Below are 20422 nucleotides of genomic sequence, written 5' to 3' on the forward strand. Positions count from 1 at the left end.
TTGCTACGTACATACACAGAATAAATACATAATATATGTTTAATGCATATATTACTACAGAATAAAGCTATATATTACACACAGCTTTTCCCTGCCTACCTAGCATTAATAAAGAGGGTTAAGCATGCCATTTCTCTTTTTTTTTCCTCCTACGACAACCCGTTTCAGATATGAACAATCACATAGTTAAAGATTACACAGTGAGTTATTAAACACCCTTCATTCCTGAAAGCTATGTGGTAGAGACATTTGAGGCTGGGGCAACTCCTCTTACATAAGAGAGTTTTTCTGCCAAGTTATTACCTCAGACAGTTTTTGTGTTGTAGGTGAATATTTATATAGAGATTTCTCCTCCTCATACAAGGGCTTCTTGAGAGCTTGGATATCCAGAACATGGCAAAAGCAGAAATAAGGCAGTCTTGGGCTTGATAAAACTGAAGAAAAACATCTCCAATGAGAACAGACAAAAGGAAACCAAATGCTGACTTGTAATGCTGTCTCCTGTGAAGCCTTACTCCCTCCTACTGCTTCCAGCATAAGCAGAGATCTCTTGACACCTTGCAGAAACATAGGAGTACCTGGCTGGCTCTCAAGGGTAAGTCTCAACTTGTCTATGAGTTCACTAGAAAAACACTAGCATGTTTTTCTTTTTCCACCTGATGTTTCTTTTCAGTTTGCCTACAAAGGCTCTGGTCAGTGCAGTTTCTACTTCTCAGAAATTCCACCAAATAAATGCTGATATGCTTGACTTGCAAGTTAAAGTGCCAAGTCAAGCAGCTGTCCTGAAGGTCTTGGCTCCCTTGGGTGCCTGAGGTTTCTGTCCTTACAAAAAGAATAGAGAAGATGGCAATAATACATACTCCTTTATTCTTCTCTTTTCGCTGGTTTGTTGGTCTGGGGACAGCATGTACTAGTTAACAAGTTCTGCCCTTTGCTATTGTTATCCTAAATTGGTACTCTTTGGTCAGACAATTAGATCAGGCAACTAGAGGGCTCTGTTGTTAGGCTCCCTTCTAATGTGTATTTAGATTATGGGCAGCCTAAAAAGATTACTGTGGGTGTCTGTCTAGATCCATACAATAGCTTCAGAACTACTCAGTCAAATTCCCTCTTTTCCCTCCAGTCAGTAAGAAATATTAGGGTGCTTAACGGAGAGGAAAGCGAGGGGTTTCTCACTAAAGTGTAGTCAGACTATTAAGCAGTGGTGTCTGTGAATGAACTGAGGGAAGGCTGAGAATTCCTGCAGAAGAAAACTGCTTTGGTCCTGAAAAAGAGGTGTGAGCGAAGAACCTTTCAGACATTGGCTTGCTTCTCACTCCCACTGGAGTCAGTGAAGATGCCTGTAATTGATTTCAAAGGGAGAAAATCATGACAGCATTTGTACAGAAGTATTTTTTGTATACTTCAATACATGGGACCAAAGTTCTGGCCCTTCTGTAGCTTGTGTAATGGACTAATCTCCAAGAAAAGGGAAAATTGGCTGCTATATAGACATGGAAACATTCATTAATCATTGGATCAGCACTCTAAACATTTCCTGTTTATATCCAGAGTGACACATCTTTAAATGATATTGCCAGCTTCAATTTGGCATCAATGTCTTATTTTGTAAAAACAAGCTGTTATCAAATTTAACAGAAATAGAACAGTTTCCATAAAGAAAATTATTTTGAATGGCCTTTGGTTCAGATCTTGTTTCAGAAAACAAACTTTCTTCAAAAGTTTTGATCCAGTCACCTCAGACTGAAAAAGTGAAGGGAAACTGGTTGGGAAAAAAAAAGTTTGGAGTTGTCCTGCATTGTCCACTTCGGGAGAAAAAAAAAAGAATTATTAAAGACGTGCAATTCCCTGGCTCATAGTAAATGAGCCTGTGGTGGATATTTTTCTAAAAAGAAACTGCAGTTGTACTGCTCACACACAAAAATGTCCATTCTTATTATTGCTGTTTGTCACTTCTGCTCTCTCAGTATTTCCACGATCAGCAGTTCTCGCTATGTCCCCCCCCCAGCCCCCTAGACTTAAACCTACCTCCTTTTTCTTATCAGGACCCAAATAACACACAGATTTTAACATATTTCAGACCACTGCATGACTGTACAAACAGATTTTGCAGGGAGAGAGAGAGAGAAGGAGGAATGGGGGGAAGGAAAAAAAGCATCTGAAAGCTAAACCTTCTAATACTCCATTTCTGTCAGTGTCTTCAGCATGACAAGGCCAGGCTTTTCAGGCTAAATGTATACTAGCAATTTCATATATTAGGAAACAAAAAGCATTTTTGCCACTGAGTTTAACTGGTGCAGAACGGCTATATCTATGCAGTTAAGCAGTTTTGCCCTCCAACAACGCATGTTGGCTGTATCCAGACCACTAGTTGTGACTGATTCCTGGAAGCATACCTGGGAATTGTCTGGGAGACCCCTACCTGGCTTCAGCTGAAGCCATGCCCCACTGCCCAACTGCTTGAACAGTTGAACAGTGAAGGCAGTTGATCAAGAATCACACAAGTTTCCTGGATCTGCTTAGTTTGCTGGTGTAAAGACAACCTAGTTATCCCCTGGACTGCAAACACTAAGGACACTATACCAAAAGAAAAAGTGCAGTAAAATTTAAATTATAAAATATTCAGGGTTCCAGGGTCTCTGTGTTGTAATCATGAAGTTTCATCTAGACAGTCTGATGTATCTCTCCTCTCCCCCTACACACCTAGCCAGGGAAGATCCTATATGGTATTGGGGGCACTGGCAAGCTCTGTATTCCCTAGGCCTTATAAAGGAAGAAGGAAAGGAGTTTGTGAGAGAATATAGTGAAGAATGCACCCACCCTCCCAGGTCTTCCCTTGCCTGTGTGTCTTAGCCATCACGTCAGTGCACGAAAACACCATATCTCTCACCCCTTGGAAAACAGGTGGATGACTAATGCACCTAAGGCATGGTTGGCTAAAATATAGTAAATACCAGAACACTGTGTCTGTTCCTACTTCTTATCTGTTCTGCTGTTTCAGCACATGAAAGAAACAGGCTTTAGTGGCATATAAATTGCTGATGAAAGTTGTGTCTCCTGTCATATTTTGTGTGAAGTAATGGTGAATCTCAGAGTTCTCCTTGCAAGGTAAAACTCTCTTTAGTAATCTCAGCAGAAAATCACTGATGCTCCAGTGTCATGGCATTTTTAAATCAAGTCATAAACCTTTCAATAAAGAAGGATGTATTTTAATCCAAGCGAATTCTTTCCAGTGTAAGAGAAACAGTTTTAAATTCAGTGGGTTGTATCAAAAAAGGCTACAGAATAACTTAATCTAGTAATCATTTTTGAAGTTCAGGACCCAGGATACAGCCAGCAGAAGAACTGTAAAACTTTGGCTGTCTGTTTAAGCTGTCCTGACATACATTACCCACAACAAAGCATTTAGCCTGTCCCTTTACAACACTGGCTTGTTCTGTGGCAGAGCCAGGAATGTAGGAATGTGGCTTCCAGCCAAGCTGGTGGGGAGAGAATGCCCTTGACCTGGAGGATTCCAGCTCTCTCCATGTCTGCATCTTTTATCCAGCGCTTTATGCCATTTGAAGTGGGTGCTTCTCCATGCTGCCCACAGCTGCTGCTCTCCCTCCTGCATCTGCCATTCTCACACTCCCAGCCTGGGTGGTCATGCTGGGTTTGTGCATTGTGGGCTAGTCAGGATGTGGCTATTGAAAGGGCAAATGTGGGGAAGGCCAGAGCTTGGCTATATGTGCGTAATAGCAAGTCAGTCAGTGTTCACAGGCTGAGAATACCACAGTGTCTGAACTAAGGGAAGCTCTTTGTTTGCTTTTCCTTGCACTAGTGACTGGGTTACTGCAGCCTAATAGAAGGCTCTTTATTTTATTTTATGCTCTGTGAACCTGACATATCACAAATCAATTACAAAAAGCTTATAGGTTCTTTCATCCTGCTCCTCCCAGGAAGGGCAGCTGAGAATAATTCATGATGAATACATCTGATAGTTCCCAGAAGACTGTGCTTAGTGAGCTTGAAGTTCTTCCTTCTGCTTCAAACATTCACTGAAAGAAAGAGTTGAGTTTCAGGTGAGGCAGTGGTAGTACAAGAAAAGATGTTTTACACTTCATTTTTACCAGTGGGCAATTTCTGACTGTCCCTCTGATATACTCTATAACTTTGGAAAGTTATAGAGGTCCTCCCAGGAGGTAAAGTCAATAATAACTGCAGAGCAGCAGGGCTCCAGACTCTTGCTTGACACTTCACAGTTCACCCTGGCATGTGAATGTACCAGCTTCTGGAAAGTTTAGGGTTAAATAAGTGAGTAATTTATTCTGTTGTAATGACAAGAACTATTGTGAATTCATCCTGTGGCTGTAGGTCCAGATGTTAAAATTGACTGAGGCCCATCTCTAATTCTAAACTCAGTGGTAGTCTACAGAAGAATTAAATTTATCAGCAAGAATTCAAATTACATCTTTTTCCAAAGCTTGTTTATATTCTTTTCTTTAATCGTACTTTCATTGGGCCAGCAAATAATAACATGCCAGATAAGCCACTTCAAAACCAGGAAGAAATAAAAATTACAAACACTGAACTGGCAAAGAAGACAACCACTAAAGATTGCCCAAATGGTGCCACAGTGTCTGCAGACATTGCAGGGAGACAATAGGATACTGTAGAAGGGATAAGAAACAATTCTGGGGGCAGGCTGTTTGTTCAGGACATGGAGAATCACAACCTCTGAGATTTCTATTTCATGTGCCTTATTTAAGGCCATGTTAAAAAAGTATGGAAGTGTCTGAAGAGTCAGGTTGAACTTGTGGGATTTTAGATGGGAGATGTAGATGCTTTCGAGACCTTACAAGTCACTATTCTGCTGCTTTAAATACTTTAGGAGTTTGGCTTTTTGAGACTGAGGGGTGACATGAAGGTTGCATAAGTACCAAGCAGCCTTCATTCCCATTCACACTGATGGGGGTATGGAGATCCTGTCCTCTCCCTCAGTGTTGCTTTGACCCATTACTTAAAAACCCTAGACCCAAAGGTAAGCTCTGACCTACATAAGATTCCTCCAACAAGTGATGGTTTGTTGTCAGCTTTTTAATTTCCTTTCCACCTTGCAAGGGTGTTGTGATACATAATTTGAGTTTGCAAATTATTCTGGCAGGAAAGCACTCTGACAAGCAGTATTTTGTGTATGCAGAGCTTGGGTTTAGGCCAAACAGAAAAGAAGCAGGAAGGAGATCAAAATTTTATTTTATCCCTTGTATTTCTGAATCCATATAGAAAGCAGCTAGGTGGGTCCAGAAATCTCTGTATGCTGGAGAACCTGAAAATAGTCTTCACTTCTGCTTATGAAACTGTATTGGAAATTCTTCTCATGCCATTTAGTCTTGCAGGTCCAACACACTTAGTGCCTCCAGCCTGAGAGCAGAGTGAAGTTTAGGCTGAATAATGCAGATTGAAGAGATGCCTCAAGGTGTCAAGGGAGGCTAAGTCCTAGGACCTTCACCTGTTGAGGACTGCACGCTAGCCAGGAAAAACACTGAAAAATCCCAGAGGCCTGGCTGCACCCTCTGGTTCACGGCGGCTTCCACACAAAAAGAGTTCAGAGTGAGTGAGTTCCTCACTCCAGGGAGCTACTCCTGGTCTGGTTGTCAGGCGCACAGACGGAGGCGAATAAGGAGAGAGGGGACTCCTCGTGTGGATTCCACGTAAAGGACTCAGTAACATGAAGGGACTAGGGACAAAGAGCTGAAAATAACCAAGGGTCCAGGGATTTTACAGCGAGGGATGGAAAGGCGGGGATAAGGGATACAGCCAATGGGACAGAGGGAAGGAGGCGGGGCTGAAGCTGAGAGAACCAATGGGAGCAACACATAGGAGGGAACAAGGGAAGTAACCAATGGGCTGTCGAGGAGTACAGACCTCTCTAGAACTAATACATAGTTAACTAAGGGAAATGAAACTTACAACTTCATACATAAAACAGAGAGGGGAAAACATTAACCAATCAACATAGAACATGCAAATAACTGCACCAAGGGGTGATAGGATCTCGCCCTAACCGGGCAGTCTTTAGACATTGCTCCCTGACCACCAAAGACTGGGTTCTAATGCTTTATCTGAGGTCAGAGTGGTTGCAGCCACCTGCACTGCCACAACCTGTTTAAATGTATGGGACTGAAATGGGTAGATTAACTCCCAAGGCGTAGGAAAGGGTAGCTAGTTCACTACTAGAGTATAGCGAAGGAGATACGAATGTTTGTGTGAGAAGACACAGCAAACACAGCACCCACAGCAAATAAGCTCTGAGTTACTACATGGTTATTAGCTAACTTATTTAACTTAAAATTTCTTCTCAGTTAAAGGGAGAACACTGGAGTTTGGAACATTTGGAGCTTGTACATCCTTACATCATTTAATAGAGCTCACAAGGAGGTGTGCTTAAATTCACTACTGCAGCATGGATATCCAAGGACTATCTGCCTTTTATGCTAATTAAAACACTTGTTGCTGTCTTGATTTTGTGCTTAGGCGGTGCCAGTAACTGAGTGAAAGGAGAGCACTGTTGCTAGTAGTTGAACCTCCATGTTAGCAGGTGTGAAGTTGGAGGACTTGGGCAAGAGAAGGAAGCCTGATCTGTTGCCTTTCTTCTCAGCTTTGAAGAATGCGCATAATTTGTAGCACATATCAAGGTCACTTTATAAAGAGAAATCTTTGGCAGCAAACTAGAGGGGAAAGGGCTCATACATGGGAACTAACACATACATACATGTATGTTACCTCGGAATTAATTGTGTGTATGTATGTAGGCATGTGCCTGTGTGTGCCTATGCTCACGCACACATGATTGTGCCATGGCTCTGCCAGGAAAAGCAGGGAGGAATTCATAGCTGTCTCTAATACAGATTCCACAACTAAGCTAGTGACTCCACACTTCCTTACAATCAGTGGTGAGAAACAGGCACTTAGCAGAGCACAATTCATCTTATCATCTGTAAATCACCTTTTTAAAAGGCTGTTTCTCTCCATTATCTGAAAATGAGCAGAGATACATGTTGCAGAGTTGTAACATGAAGTGAGATGAATCCCACCTTTCCTGTCTGAGTTCTCTGGAGTATTCCACATTCAATTTACTGTATAATATGTTACTTGGAGTGCTCTCTGCATGACCTGAGTGTTCACTTGCCAAAGCCAATGAGTAAACCTGATCTGAATCCAACTGAAAATTGTAACAGATTTTTCCACACAGCGACCTCATTATTTATTACAGTGGTATGTGCTTTCTTAAATACAATCTTCAGTGTAAGAGATTTTGAAGGGTTCTTTTTAAAATTAGTTGTTCATTGATCTACATTATAATGTCATCGCACAGACAGTAGTGTTAGCATAATCAAAAGAGCTCTGGACCATGTAGTGGGACAAGAGGCAGGAATCTCTTAAACCAATATTTCTGCTAAAGTTTCTGTTACTAGAAAAAGTGTGAAGAACTGGTTTGGCAGACAGTTGTTACAAGGTGAATTAATTTATTCATCAGTAAAATAAGCAGAGTAGATACCTGCCTCCTGCAAACAGAGCTGGCTAGAATGTTAGAGGGCATCCCCCAGGAGGAGTTAAATAAATGGTTTAATGCAAATGTTCATTTTTCAGTAGCATCTACACTGGTCACAGTTTAACATGACATAATTGTTGCCCATGGCAGAGGGCTTGGAACTATATGACCTTTAAGGTCCTTTCCAACCCAAACTGTTCTGTGGTTCTATGATTCTATGCGGTACATCTTAGAGATGCTTAGGGCAGTTCAGTTCCTCAAATTACTCAGAAGAAATGTCAGATGATGCCAACCTGGTTATACATCCTTTGCTTATTCATACACAGAGATAATGATATAGGTGAAAAACAGGGATTCCTGAGGTACGCCCAGATTCATCCTACCTAGCTTCAGATGCTGAGATGTCCAAGTCAGAAGTCCAGCTGTTTTAAGTCACTGTGGATTTAGTGGAGAAAGAGACAGCCCCAAAGACCAACTCAGATTTGGATTTAAATTGCTCTCCATAGGTATCTCTCTCCCCTGATGATAGAAGGAGTCTAGAATGTGTAAGTACCAAATGCAGGTGCTCTGGTTAAATGGATGAACATATTTCTGTTAGCACCTTAGCAGTCCTGTATGGCATTCATAGGGTCCTCAGCAAGTCCATCTGGATTTGGTATGTCAAGGGAAGAGCATATTTTTCCCTAGTTACTCAAGCACAAGTTATCAGTTGCTGTGTTTGCTAAAAATCTCAAGATCTCAATCCTGAGAGTGCTGACAGAGGCATTTGTGGTGCGGATCTGAGGCTGTGCTAGCTAGAGAGAACAGTACTTACAAACAGTTCATTAACTCCACTTGCATTAGGTACTTACACAGCGGATGTTTAGAGGCTGTCTTGGCTCGAGTTGTAATGGCAAGTGGTTGCTAGGAGGCAGGAATGGATTAATCCTAAACAGAAAGGAAGGCAAGAGAATCAGCTTTTGAAAGGGCAAGAAGGATGACTATGGAAACTACAGGCCTGTCAGTCTCACTTCAATGCCTGGTAAGGTTATGGAGAAGATTATTCTGGGAGGTTTTGAAAAACACCGGAAGGACAATGCAGTCATTGCTCATAGCTGCCACGGCTTCATGAGAGGCAGGTGCTGCATGTGGAAAGCACTACTGTCTGCAGTGCTGGAGAGTAGACCACTGCATCAGGAAGACACTTTAACCCTCCCTTCCACTACAGAAATTAATTAAGAGGGAATTCTATAAACCCTACCTCTTTCAGCATGTTTGGGGTAGAAAACAGAATTTCAATGACCCCATAGGGTGCTCTTTGCTGTTGCTGGAAATAAAGAGCCTTGTGCAGAACTACTGGAGAGTCCAGAGAAGGACCACTAAGATGATTAATGTGTAAGATCATTGCCCCTATTAGGACAGGCTGATAGAGGTGGGAATGTTCAGCATGGAGAAGGGAAGGCTCATGGAGGGATCACATCAATGTGTATAAAACCTGTAGGGAATCTGTAAACAGGGTGGAGCCAGGCTTTTTCCAGAGGTGCCTCGTAACAGGATGAAAGGAAATCAGCACAAACTGAAGCACAGGAGGTTCCCTCTGGACATCAGGAAACACTTTCATTTTTTACTGTAAGGTTCACTGAGCACAGGAACAGGTTCCCTAGAGAGGGGGCAGAGTTTCTAGCCTTGAAGACTCTGATAGTTTACATGGTCCGTGTAACTCTACATGGTCCATGTAACTCTACATGGTCATAGGCAACTGCTGACCTGCTTGTGGGAAGTTGGACCAGATGACCTCTAGAGGTCACTTCCAACCTTAGCCATTCTGATATTCTGTAGATGTTAGCCTGGCGGTCATCTGTGGATTTGTGGTTGTCAAAACTCAAGGGAAGAAAGCTGTCCTTGCATATGTAAGAGGATGTTAGTGGGGAAGAGATCACTTCCAGCTTATCTTTGGATGCCACTGTCCTTGCAAGCTGTTGAGGAATTAACACACATGGCAGCACTAACATTTGCAGGAGGATTTGGGGTCTGTAGAGCCACATGCCTCCTACGCAAGAGGAATAGCTGAGAAAAATTGTTTCATTGTTCCTGATGCTTGTTTTCACACTCGGCAATCAGCTTCCCTTGGCATCTTTCCATCTCTGGGACCCAGCTGCCAACAACCAGGTTTGGGTTTAGCTGACCTATTGTTTGCTTGTCATTTTAAATATCATAGACCCGGAAAAAAAAAAAAAAAAAAAAAAAAGATAAGGGTAATTTCACTACAGCAATGAATAAGTGCTAAGTAGATTTTCTTTCAAATGTGGTATGTTCATACCACGTGTGTTTGCTAAATACCTGGTCTATATCCTCCTACAGTCACCCTTGAAAGAAATGCTGTAGGTACTTTTAGGTAGCTCCTCTTTCTCAGAAGTGGCAGCCTGTGATCCAGGATACATAGCAGTAAGGAGACCTGCTGGATTTTGCAAGGAACCTTAGATCCTTTCCGTAGCCTTTCCCATGCAAATTCATCAGATAAATAATAAGCCGTAATTTTGCCTACTTGATAGGAAAAAATAGCTTTCATAAAACTTTCAAGTAAATTGACATTCTATTTGTTTAGACTGAACAGGAAAAAAGAGATCATGTGAAAATGACCTAGGGATAAATCATTTTGATATGAGGATGTAGTAGTTTTCTTACTGAGCAGAAGCAGAACAAACACAGTGGAAGATCTCAGATTATATGGGTGAAATAATTCTGCAAGTGGTGGACCCCGACGATCCTGGCACAGCACACTTCTTTCACCACCAGTTGCTCTCAGAAGTTACAGTTCTCATTCTCTCAGTCACATCCTCTACAATACAATCTTTTCAGCATGATTCACATGCCACTTCCCAAGTCAGAGACCTTCCCAAGCAGTTCCCTAATAGGGAAAGTATATTTGAAGAGTGGGCAGAAAATGAAAATGTTGTGTGGTCCGGAATCCTCTGTTTTCATACCTTATCCTGTTTATATATATATATATATATATATATATATATATGTATAATGTGCCAAATCTGGTTTCTCTGTATGAAGTGAGCATTGTAGAGTAACTATGATTTGTGTAGGGTAAATGCTTCCTGTTGCTATTTTAAAGCATACAGAGGCAGGCTTAAAATAATGCACCAGCCCAAAAAGTTCTTTAAATAGCACAGGAAATATTATGAACTCTGAGTCCACCAGTGACAGTACAGGAAAAGGAAAAACAGAGATCAGATAAGACTTTGGTGACAGGAATGACAGTGGGATTATATATTCTTCCAGAGGTTATCACAAGCTTGATTCTGATACAGGTAGAATATCACTAATAAAGAGAATATTTTACCAGGATGGGTTATAATCTCCTAATTATGGAGCTGTTTCTGTGGCAACAGACAGAAACCACATTTACCCTGGTTTTGGTGGCTTGTGTATCTTTAATGATATGCTTCCAGAGAATTAAGGAGGAAATGAACAGTGACTTGTGGAAAAGGTCAGCATGGGAACACTTTTTGTCCTGTTGTCTTGCTTGAACACACTGACTACTGGACAGAAAAACTCTTGGTATCAGACACCATGCTTGGTTACAGTTTTAATTATAGTCCTACAACTAGAATAGTATTCCAGTTGGGACGAGGGGGCATGGGAGGGGAGAGCCTTACTCTTATGGCTGCTACATTGCTGCTATTAACAGTTAGTGCAGAGTCCATCTCCCTCCCCTTTCTTTGTTCATTTATGTGGGTGTTGCCAAACAGAATTAGTTTATAATCTCATTATATATACCTAATCCTGTTTACTCCTACAAAGGAGACTGGCCGATCTCCCTTGTTTTGCTATTTCTCTTTTCCTTTAGTTATTTCAGAGATATTCTCTATAAAGCATGGACTTTCAGAGTGAATGCTTATCCTGTTTACTGTCCTTAATTCCAGACTCATCAAATTCAGCACCCTGCCCTATCCCTTTCAGTAAATATTTTTTTTGAGTCAAGCATAATACAAATATTAGCTGTAGCTCTTCTTATGTTCAGTTCATGTAATTGCACTATTCTGAAGCAATTAAACTTCTCAAATGACATTTTGGGTTTACATTATCTTTTGTGCCTTTAAAAAGCAGTCTCCCTTAGAAGATTTCTTTATGGGCAATGCAGTAAAGAAGACTAAAAGCTGAAAATGTCTACACATATTTTTGGTACTTGAATACTAAGGCGCTTAGTAAGGTAGATTCACTTAATTCAGAATATTTCTAAAGCACAAGGAATCACAAGTACGTTTTTGGTGACTAGAAGTTCTTAACAAGGTTACTAAAAGCATGTAAGTGTCGTTGATGTGAATACAGGCATTAGGAGCATACCCACAGTAAATATAAATCTTGAGAGCAGTTGTAAGGCAAGATGAGAACCATAACTACATCTATGTGTTTACCTTTTTAAGTGCTAAATGTAGTTAACAATAGCATGTTTGACTTGATAAAGATTTGCATAGATAGGCTAATAATTTTTGTTTTACCTATTTAGTGCTTGTGAAAACTCCTAAGGAAAATGAAGACTTTATCCTTATTTATATAACCTAGACAGTGAATAAACCCGTTTCCTGAGTTCATTTTAATCAAATAACCCATTCTGAAGTGATGGCTTTCAAAAGTACTTCAGTACCCACTATTTAGCATAATAGGTTTCGGAGGAAAGAAGGCTCACAAGTTCCTAATGATTACTTTTACATGGTTCCAAAAGCTATATTACAGTTAGCTATACTGTAATCCTTCATCATTAGCTATCATAGAATTTCTATGCTACATGGGGCAAGAATTGTAGGGGAAAGTAGCATCACATTTTTGGCTTGAAAAAGCAGATGAGCTTTCTTGGAATGGAACAAGAACAGTTCTACTCAAAAATCTTATCTTCAAACTTTGGACCAAGATATATGTGTAACAAGACTATTTGCAGCTTAAGCACTACATATGTCTTACTTAGTTACTTATTTTATGTGAGAAAACAATTTCAGTGTAGTCACATGCAAGCTGCCATTCCATCAACTTTCAGCAACCAGTATGTCAAGACTGCCTGCCCAGAACTACCACACTAGGCATTAAGCATTGTTGATCATTTTATTGCATTTAGGAACACACTGAGGCTTTGATAAGGATCTCCACCAGGTAAGTTTTTAGTCTAAATACGAATGATTATCTTATTGTGACAGTGCAGAATCTCGCTGACGAGGGGAAAGAAAAAAGTTTCAGCACAGCCTCTAAAGTTACAGAACCTAATGTTATGAGAACAATAAAGTTCCTATATTTTAGGGCCCAGATTTCAGTACATGTTACCACTAGGAGCTTCTAGAATCAGTTGCTATGTAATTGTTTATCTGCTTAAAATCACTGTGTTTGACTTCCTGCCTTTAACATTTCTGAAATTTCCACGATAGGCCTCTCTATCGACCTTCACTCAAAAATCAGATAGCAAGAAGAAGTCCCTGTAAATGGAAGAATTGGTTCTACATCCAAAGCATTTAAAGAAGAAAGATTTTTACATTGGGTCCTGCCCTGCCCCAGCTGAGGTCTCCAGTCACTGCTCTCTGAAATCAATACTGCTTCTCATAAAATGCTGAAGTACCTGCTGGGAGGAGGGATAGGAATCACAGCACTCCACAATTGTGTCCTCAGTATCAAGACACAGAAGCAGTTCTCTTTTTCTTGCCCAAAGACTATTTCAGAAGTTTGTATGGAGTGAGGTAACTTCTACAGGAGAAATGGAAGACAATTGCCCCATTTGACATAGGAAAGATCTGCTCTCAAATTTGAACCAGGGAGATCCCAGGTCACAGGCTGAGTGTTTTAATTAACAGGCTATTAAGTTATTAATGGAGACTTTTTTCTTTCTTTCATGAGAACAGCTTATCTGGACACAAATGGATGCAGCTGAGATGCTGATTCACAGAAGTTGGAGGTATATACACACAGACTCCCCCACCATGTGATAGAAACACATCTCACTAAATGGTGCCAATGTGAGGGACAGTGAGGCTGTGACCAGTGCTGTAAATACACACACTCTTACTCTTTCCTAAGCTCCAGTCCTCCTGGCTCTCTCTTGGCTGCTGGACCTCCAGTTCTTGGTTTGCCACATGCAAAAGATGCTGGGTGTTCAACCAAAGCCTATTACTTTTATCTAGGTGACGAAGAAGTTACTCATTCAGAATGGTGAACGTTGTAGTAGTATTCACCATCAGTGATGTTCTCAAAGATTTACAGCTGTGGAATTATGTAAAGCTGTGCCCAGACCTAATTTCCATGCCAGTGTCTTGTTCTTTTCCTCTACTCATCTGTTGTCCTATAGAAATGATTCTTAAAGTACAGAGACCAGATTTGCAATCAAGTATATCCTGTGGTTGTATTACTGTATAATAATTTACAATAAGAATCCATTAGAAATGCACCTATTAAAATGGCATAGGAAGCATCCCAAGTACATATCCATTTCCAAATTTTCCTCAATTTCCCTTGTTTCTCTCCTTTAAAATTTGAAAGCTTTTAAAGCACAGAATGTGAGCAGAGCATATTCCCTGGGTACTTCAGGATGCTGGCCTCTGAGGTAAAGGCTTTTTGAGACAGCTGCTGTTCCTTCTGCTGCCCCTCTTGCCAATGCCCACCTGTTTACCTCATTTCCCTTTGCTTTTACCTGTAGGAGTCTTGCAGAACTCTTCACAGCTGGGCAGTTAAGAAGCAGAGCCAAGGAGACACCTGAATATCTTCTGCAATTGATACCTGGGTGGCAAACACATAGAGAAGCTCTCCATGTGCAATTTAGGGGTTGTAACTTGGTTCAGGCTGCAGAGTGCTCTGTAGCAGACTTTGTAAAGTCTTCTCTGTTGCACTGAATCATTATTAGTTTCGATATAATGACTCAACAGAGCACTTCAGAATAGAGATATGCTTTATTCTCAAATCCATCTGTGTTCAACAAAAAATCTAAATATCCACTTGAGTTAGAAAATGCTTAATAATTTGCCGAATCAATCCTTTACAAGCAGACTGATTTTATCTTGTGCTGCTTCTCTTCCTACTCCGTTGTAGCTGTGATCCTGGAATCTCAACTGCAGGAAAGTACGGCTATGCCCTAGGAATACAAACAATGGAATTTGAGATAAAAAGCATTCTGAGGAGAAATTCCAAGTCATGGTTTCCTTTCATTAGTTAAATTAGATCTACGGTGGCAATACCACCCTGCAGATACACATAGTCAGACACAGATATACAGACAGATATCCAGAGAAAGGCATTCATGCTCCTTTTACTTAGCAGGCCACATAGTGATTTTTTGCTTTGCAGGAATTCCCACAGACTTCTAGACATGACATGATGAGAGCATACAGTCTCTTGTCTAAACAGTTTCAATTGATTTTATTATGAAAAAGGAATATTGGAATAATAACTGCTGTAAAAGACAATATGCCTCTTATTCTGACATAAGTGCTGACAGAAAGAGCATAAAAATGTATTTGCTGTACGACATCTCAAAATCTCTGACAGCTGCATTTAGTGTTGTGTTTGGGCTGTAATTTTCAAAGGGGAGCAAGGACAGAGGTACTCAAATTCTGTGGAGTGTGGCCTTCATTCATTAGGTGCCTTAGAAGCTTAGACTTACTGTTCCATTCTAAGCTGCAAGAAGTATCCTTTGCTGTAGAAATCCTAACCAGGCATGCAAGGAACATTGTTACCCGGGGCAGGAGTACTCCAAACTATAGTGGAGAAAATATAGAATGACATGCACGTGATAGCCTTGTTAATAAAGTTTCTTAAATCCATGCTGGTTTTCTCAGACAATACAATCGATAGTGTAATTTAAATAAACTTCATGGTGAGTGGTGCCATGAAGAGCGAGATATCATTCACAGGTGGTTCTAAGTGAGATATCATTCACAGTGGTGCCAAATGGAGGGAAAGGTATCCAAGATTACTTCTGCTTCTTAGGGAGGATCATCACTATTTATTTTAGCAGCAATGGTCAGAAGAAGGAAGAAAGTAAAGGAGGGTAGGATTATGTCTCCCTATATTGCCACTGATATATTATCAATTCTCTGAAATTGTATTCTCCATTTTTATAATATTTGAAGGAAAAAACAAGCAAACTGTCAGTACCTCAAGCTAGTGGAGCATCCCAAACATTGGGAATATAAAAATGTGATCCCAGAAAAGAAATCCCTAACAACTTACAAGATTAATTCTGCCTGATTGTGATAAGAGTCTTCAAGGATATTGCAAAGCGTGGTACCAAACACTGCTGTATGGCTCCAATATGAAAGTAGTAAAGGTAGATGTGGAAGACAGGGAACTAATGTTTATTAATTGTTTTTGTCACAGTTAAGGATACAGCTGAATAGCACAAAAATGTTCTAAATAAAAATGTTCTCAAGCATATTCATTTATTGATCAAAGCGGTTCCTACTAATCAGATTGCATATTTTGTCTCAAGAAGCAAAGGAGAAGAGTGATAGCACAAAAATTGTAAGAAAAATCAGTAGACAAGTTACAGATATAACACAACTTTCTGGACGTATCTGTAAGACAGGCTGAAATAGGCAGCAGTTAAAAACAGGCTTCAGGAGATATCATGACAGACCAAAGAAGATGATTCAGGAGCATTCTAGGTGTAAGGACAAAGAAACATTGAAAGAGCCCATGGGAATGTAACTGGAGACAGGCATGTAACAGTGAGTATAGAACTCCCAAGCTGCTCTCATGCTAAGTGTGATATAAACATGATAAGGCAAACAAGCATCTAGAGGACCATGCAGGGTTTTCAGGATTTGGCAAAACAAATTAAGCAAGAGGAAAATGCATGAAATGTGAGAGTATTTAATGAGAGCTATAACACATGGAGACAAGATCAGCTGTGTGTGATAGCAAGAATGCAGCTATGGACAGAGGGAGAGAGGGAGGGAATTTTTAGTGACTTTCTTAGTATAGATCTGTTAAAGATAGCTGAGCTGTTTGAGGAAGATAAGTTAAAAAGAGATTTAAAAGGCAGTTTAAGCTCTCATTAGGAAAAAATAACAAAATGTGGGGAATTTTAGAACCGAATAGTTTTAACCAGAGAGATGATGGAAAGGACTTTGTGGGATGGTGGGATAAGATATCTTAAAGACTACTCAAACTGACTTTGTTGGACTGCAAATAGTTTTTCTCCAGCATAATGAGCAGTGTGTCATAAAACTTCCTGCTCATTTTAAGTTCCCATTTGTGACATTGTATGTACCTTTCCCTTACACAGAAGAAAACAGATGAATAGAAATGTGGTTCCTGGAAAAAGGAGTGGGAGTACACAGAAAGACTGGCTTTGTTGTGTCTTCTTAAGATGTCATGGGAGTCATGGCACAACTATAAAATTCTCTGGAGGAACAGAAATCAGGTGATCTTCCGTAGTCCTCTGATGTCACTAGTAATTTTGGTGCTTGCAGAAGAAAGAAAATAAGATACAAAGGGTAATTGGACACCTCAAGGAAGTAGAAAGAAAAATTTGACTTAAGATAAACGAAGATAAAGCCAACTCTGATAAGAAAATTTTAGACAAGATTGTCTAGCACCTGATAACTGTAAATACCAGAACATTGGTAGCTAAAGTACCTCAGATCATTGACCATCAGGATGTCAGTGAGAATACTGATACTAGTACCAGTCTGAGGAGGTAAATGTATTAGGAACATGTGTTACTTTATTTTTAAGTCAGACCAGAATTTATAATATACCAGACAATTTTAATGCATCTTGTTTTACATAGAAGTGACACTTGGTCATTTACTAAAAAGACAAATTAAGGAAATCACTTCAGAAATAAAATACTGCTCAAGGATGTGTGGGTAAGAAAATTAATTAGGAATAACGGGGGGTCAATAAAGAACATGAATAGTCATTTAATCCCCATAGCTTCAGTGGTCAAAGTGTGTGGTTAAGATGACACAAGGCAGATCAAGAAGCATCTGGGTAAAGCTCTTTCCGCTATTGCTTGAGGCTGGTCAATCCAAAGGAAGCAAAGTGGAAAGACTAAGTTAAAACTGTGTTCTTAATACATATGACCAGCTACAGAAAAAATGTGCCCTAGCAGAAGGAGTTTGGGGCAAACTGAGAAGTCATGAGTCATTATGTTCTCTAAATCCATGAAGGGGGGAGAGGCAGCAAGAATGTGGGAATGAAATGGACCACCATCAGAGATTTATGCCTTGCAGGCATACCCACATGCGATAGGAGACAGGCGTGTAACGGATGAGTACATTGCGATGATGGTCTGCCAAATGGTGAGCAACCCAGGTCCTAAGCCGTATCACCATTTTCATCATTCCTGAGTTTACTCATCTAGGTCTCAAAATAAACAAAGCAGTTCTACTTCACCTTAAACAGAAGTTTGAACATATTCCCCAAATCCAAAATGGTGCATGGAATGTCCAGTTCCCAGTGCCTCTGAGGCAAAAGTGAGCTGTGCTTATCATGTACACTCTACTGGTCAGCTGGCCCGACACACAGGATTGAAAGTAATAACAAAAATTGAGATGTAGCTCACTGCTCATTTGTTATGTGCTGGAGCTCATCTGCCCAGAATTACCAAGGAGTCTGTGGATTTCAAGCCAGATTTAATTGCCATTATGAAGGAAAAGTCCTTCCCACTTATTTTATGGAGAGTCTAGCTTTTTGCCTGAGTATTTAAAAATGCACCTACTGCTGCCCTGAAATACACAGTAGTGAATAATAATTTTCCTGGTTCTTGCATTTAAAACATTATGCTTGGTGCCAAATGATACTTCAGTAGCAATATGAGCCATGAAGTTACATAGCAGTTTTCCTAATGCAACCATGCCACATGCCCAAAATCAGGAAAAAGAGGGAGTTTTAAACTTCAAGAGCATGAATAAATTTTGGATGCTTATGGATGCTTTCCCATGTATCTCAAACAGCATATAAACTATTCTGGTCCACTAAAATGCAGCTGATCACTATTAATTGCCAAACTCTTTATTCCGTATTATTTCATTGAACTATTGAAGAAAGTGCCACCTTTGGGCTTGGAAATCTAGAGAAGGGTATTTCCCTCCTGTAAGTGTTTTTATAACAGAATTATTTTTAACTCAGATTTCTGCTAAGTTTTATCTACAATTGAAAACAGAAATAAAAGATACACTAGAGCCTTCTGGAAAGAGTCAGAAGCACAAAGAGAAAATAAATTATTTTACAAATACCTTCCAGATTTGAAGACAGAGTGCATCAAATGTTACTATAAAAGCTGAACTGAAGTTGAAGCTAAACCTGTATTTTAAGAATAAGAAAACAACTTTGTGTGAGTCACTGAGGACACAAAAGCAACCACAAAGTTTGTGCACAGTCTATACAGCGAGCTTGACATGATTTCCAAAACCTTTAATTTCTGTTGGTTAGGGGAACTAAATACATCCTTTAAACAAAATACTGTGTTTCTGCAAAGCTTATGCTTTGCAAAAATGAAACAGTTACTGAAGACATTAACTCTTCAGTGCTGTACAAATATGGGAAGGATGTATACTACTGAAAAGCTTGCACAGATCACCTTGGGAATGAGTGTCTGAACTATTGACCTGGGCTGCAAAGTATTCTTTCAAGAGAAGGAATATTTTCCAGCACATTTTTTTTAATAGTTTAGAGCTTTTCTTCTGGTTGTATTTCAAGATACAGTATGGTGGAGTACATATTTTATTTATTTCATAAGAATTAGATGCCTAGCTTGCACCAGACAACCCTGAGCCCTAGTATGGACACAGACTGTTTATTTAGGCTGTTATCATCAATGAATCACTAAAATTCCTCTTTGTGCAACCTTTGTCACCTACTGAGAACGTATCATGGCTTCTCTGCAGGTACTTGTCCAAGTTAATGAATCTATGGCAGCAAAGAAAGTTTTCTGGCCTCAGAGCCCAAGGAGCTTATCCAAAGCCCACTGGATTCAAAGTGAGCTTTTCCATGACAAAGATTTGAACAAAGCCTTTAAACAAAACATGAAATCCTGGAGGGGATGGTTGCTGTTCTTAAAGACATATTTTACCAGTATCAATGTTGTTGTGGTGTCAATGGTGTCAATGCCTTCTGTGGATGAAGGCTGGTGAGAAAGCCACCATTAACATAAAGTATTTTCTGAGTTGCTCTGCATGAAATGAAGAAAATAAAAAATCTGTCATAATAGTCTTCTAAAAAGAATAAATTGCGTTTAAGTGGGTTCTGTCTTAAATGTGGTATGAGCACAAGTTAGTGAGGATTTCATCAGTGAAAAGAAACAAGCAGTGTAGTGAAAAATCTGGTGCCCCTAAACATCAGAAGAAATTCTTATCACATTCTCTCCTATTTGTCTGAGCCATGAGTGTATCCTTTCTCTTTACAAGGGGAATGAAGATCTTTCACAGATGTTACAGGAAAGCCTATATAAATTTTTCTGCACAAGTCAGCAAGACAGTGCAAACTGGAAATTATATATTTATTATGATTATTCAGAATACATATTATATTTTCAATGCCATGGGCACATTGAAGTGTAAGTGCAGCTCTCTTTTGTGTAGACTGTAAAGGAACTAGTGACCTAAAGTGTTCTACACATTTGGTAGGAAGCTGCATATACAAGGCAGGTATTCCTTAAACAGTGTGTGTGACACAGGCAATCAGTGTCTTTTTTTACTGCTTCTGTGAAAGCCAAGTCATTCTGCAGAAAGACTTCAGGTCTCATCAAGCAGGAAAAAGACAGCAGTAATGCAGTAATTGTAGCACTTTCACAGACTAATGGAACCCTGCGTTCTGGTCCTGCTTAAAGGGCTATTTATGTGAAATAGTGAGTGGATTCAGGGCACAGTCCTTGGAGCAGGGGTTAGAATTCAGATCTCCCCTTCCTGTGACAAGTATTCA

At 40.0% G+C, this 20422-nt stretch overlaps 1 long non-coding RNA gene across 1 annotated transcript; it reads left to right on the forward strand.

The window, feature by feature from the left end:
* The first annotated feature begins 327 nt into the window (after window positions 1-327).
* On the forward strand, window positions 328-15928 carry LOC121664853. The gene is made up of 2 exons (XR_006016153.1): window positions 328-595; window positions 12937-15928. It is a non-coding gene; the product is annotated as an uncharacterized LOC121664853 (long non-coding RNA).
* The last annotated feature ends 4494 nt before the right edge of the window (window positions 15929-20422 follow it).

Source organism: Corvus kubaryi, unplaced genomic scaffold, assembly GCF_017639235.1.
Source record: "Corvus kubaryi isolate FWS band 111438036 unplaced genomic scaffold, C.kubaryi_AGA036_p1.0 37308, whole genome shotgun sequence".
In the NCBI taxonomy this organism is placed as follows: Eukaryota; Metazoa; Chordata; class Aves; order Passeriformes; family Corvidae; genus Corvus; species Corvus kubaryi.